Genomic DNA, 3,469 nt, shown 5'->3' with positions numbered 1-3,469 from the left:
GGTGCTGCATCATCTTCTTCTTCTTCTTCACCACTTCACTTGACTGTGCGGGCACCGCCCCGATGGCGTCAGACTCTGCCGGGGGCCTTGCCTCGCCGGCATCAGGCCCTGCCGGGGGAATCTCTGGCTTGCCATCCGTCGGCCCTGCCGTCGCCACTGCCTCCTCGTCGACCTCCCTCTGGGCCACCAGTGCGGCGCTGACCACTTGATTCGTTGTCGCTAGATACAGCAGCAACGGCTCTCGTGGTTTAGACGCAAGCAGTATTGGTGTGGAGGAAAGGTACTTCTTCAGGTCCTGCAACGCCGCCTCGGCTTCTGGGGTCCACTCCATTGGGCCTGCCTTCTTCAAGATTTTGAAAAAAGGAAGGGCACGCTCAGCAGACTTGGAGATGAATCGGCTCATGGCGGCAACGCAGCCAGTGAGCCGACGCACATCCTTGATCCGCTTGGGCGCCTCAATCTTCTCGACAGCCTTGATCTTGTCTGGGTTTGCCTTGATCCCGCGCTGCGACACAAAGAACCCGAGAAGCTTGCCGGACAGAACGCCGAAGACACACTTCTCAGGGTTCATCTTGAGGTTGATCTTGCGCAGGTTAGCAAACGTCTCTTCCAGGTCTTGTACAAGAGTGGCCCTGTCCTTGGTTTTGAACACTATGTCATCCATGTATGCTTCCATATTTCTATGGAGATGGGGTTCAAAACCAATTTGGACCGCTCTTGCAAACGTCGAGCCAGCACTCTTCAACCCGAAAGGCATCCGTAAAAAGCAATACGTACCACACGGGGTGATGAATGATGTCTTCTCTTCATCTTCTCTTGTCATGAAGATCTGGTGATAGCCTGAGTAGGCGTCGAGGAATGGCAACAAATCACACCCGGCAGTGGAGTCAACAATCTGGTCGATGCGCGGCAATGGGAAGGGGTCTTTGGGACAAGCCTTATTGATATCTGTGTAGTCAATACACAGCCTCCACTTCCCATTCGCCTTGCGCACCACCACCAGATTGGCCAACCACGTCGGATGGAGCACTCCTCTCACCAAACCTGCCGCTTCCAACTTCCTGATCTCCTCTGTGATGAACTCCTGCCTTTCCAGAGCCTGCTTCCTGACCTTCTGCTTGACGGGCCATGCATAAGGACAGACAGCTAGGTGGTGCTCAATCACCTCCCTGGGAACGCCGGGGATGTCGGATGCTTGCCATGCAAACACGTCGACATTCGCCCGCGGGAAGGTGACGAGCGCGCCTTCCTATTTGCTATCGAGGGCGGAGCTTATGGTGAAAGCCCCTCGCATGCCATCCTCCCTAATGGACACCTTCTTGGTCTATGGTGGCTCAGCTCTAGATTTCTTGCTCTTGTCGGTGGAGCTCTCTGGTATGTCCTTGACGGTAGCACAACACTCCGAAGAGGTGCGATTGCCAGAGTGGGTGCGAGAGGTCTTGCCGGGCTTCTTCTTCCCTCCCGGGGCTTCAGTGGCAGGAGCAAGTGCCTTGGCGGCAGGCGCTGCGACTGCTTCCCGGTAGAGTTGGTCGGCGCAAATCAGCGCGTCCTTCTTGTCGGAGGAGATGGATATGATGGTCAACGGCCCAGGCATCTTCAGCATGTTGTAGGCGTAGTGCGATGCCGCCATGAACTTAGCTAGTGCCGGGCGGCCGAGGATCCCGCTGTAGGGCAAGGGGATCTCGGCCACATCGAACACGATCCTCTCCGTCCTGTGGTTCAACTCTCCTCCAAACGTCACAGGCAATGTGACCTTTCCCTTCGGCTGGCTCCTCCCCGGATTGACCCCTTGAAACGTGACCGTTTCCTCGAGGTCTCCATCGAGAATTTGTAACCTTTTGATCACGACGAGCGAGATCAAGTTTAGGCTGGCCCCGCCGTCGACCAACATCTTGTTCACCTTGAGGTTGCGTATCGTTGGCAAAACCAACAACGACAAACACCCGACCACGGTCGTGCAGTCAGGGTGGTCCTCGGCGTCAAAGATGAGGGGCGTGCTGGACCACTTCAGCGGCTTCTGAGCGTCGAACGACGGCTCCGCTACTATAATCTCACGCGCCCACTGCTTGAGCTGGCGGTGAGAAGTATGCAGCGAGGCGCCGCCATCGATGCACATGGCCTCCGTAGCCTTCTGGAACTCTTGCTCGCCAGACTCATCGTCCTCGTCATGATCATCGTCTTCTTGCTTCTTGTCACGGCCCTGGGCGGGCCTCTCTTGCTGGTTGTCCTTGCCGCGACGGCCTCCTTGGCCGCCACGCTTCTTGCTGGATCCCTCAGCACCATCTTGGCCCTTCTCCTTGTCCCGCCTCTCGTATTCAGCTTTTTGCTTCTCAGCAAGCAGCTCGACTTGTCGGCAGTTCTGGAGGTCGTGGCCCTTGGTGCGGTGGATCTTGCAATATTGCTAGTCGGAGCTTCCTGGCTTGCCGGCAGCTGCCAGGGCCCGGCAGGCGGTGCACCCGGCAATCTCCTTGCCGGGGTCGTCTGCCTTGGCCTTTCTTGGCAGCGCCAGTGCTGTCGGATCCCTCAACGGCAAGCACGGTCTTGCCTTTGCGTTTCCTGTTGTGACGCCGGCCCTTCTTCGTCGGGGCGGCGGTGTCTTCACCAGTAGAGTCAGTTTCTGCGCCGGCGTCCTCGCCGGGGTACTTCCTTCCCTCTTCAGCCCAGGCGCACCTATCGGCCAGAACATAGAGCTCGGCCACATCCTTAACCTTGGTCATCGCCGGCTCTTCGCGCATCTTGCGGTTGCGCACGTTCTGATGGAACGCGCTAATCACGGCGGCAGCATGAACGTCGGGGATGTTGTACTGTACCCGGCTAAATCTCTGGATGTACTTGCGCAGGGTTTCCCCTTCCTTCTGGAGGATGATATGCAAATCACTGGCCTGGCCATGAGCTTGGCGGCCTCCAGTGAAGGCGTCAATGAACTCATGGCACAGATCCGACCAAGAAGAAATGGAATCCGCCGGCAAGTGCATCAACCAAGACATGACATTGGGCTTCAGTGCTAACGAGAAGTAATTGGCAAGCACCTTGTCGCCGCGAGCTCCGATAGCCTGCATCGCGATGGTGTAGATGCTGAGGAACTCTGACGGATGGGTCTTGCCAGTGTACTTCTCGCCGACGTCAGGCTTGAACATGCGGTTGGACGGCCACTGGAACTGTCGCAGCTCGGTAAAGGCTGGGTGGTCCATAGCGGGTCCCGCCCGCTTGTCCGACTAGTGGCGCGTATCATGCCGGCACTCGATAGTGGTTCAAGCATCTTCGTGAGCTTGCTCTCGAAGAACTTGGCATTGGTCGTGGTGGGTCTATGGGTCGGACGACGCTATGGAAATATTATCACAAGCATCATCGCGACGGACCGACACCCGCGGTGGCTGGCGTGGAGGAGGAGAGTGCACCGTGGCCACAACACCCCCGGCCTCTCCACCGCTGGCATGCGGTGGTTCGACGGAGCGCCGACCCGAAGGCC

The sequence above is a fragment of the Triticum urartu genome, chromosome 3A (assembly GCF_056163025.1).
Source record: "Triticum urartu cultivar PI428250 chromosome 3A, HENAU_Tu73, whole genome shotgun sequence".
In the NCBI taxonomy this organism is placed as follows: domain Eukaryota; kingdom Viridiplantae; phylum Streptophyta; class Magnoliopsida; order Poales; family Poaceae; genus Triticum; species Triticum urartu.
The sequence above is the reverse complement of the archived record's forward strand: the minus strand, read 5'-3'. Positions refer to the sequence as shown.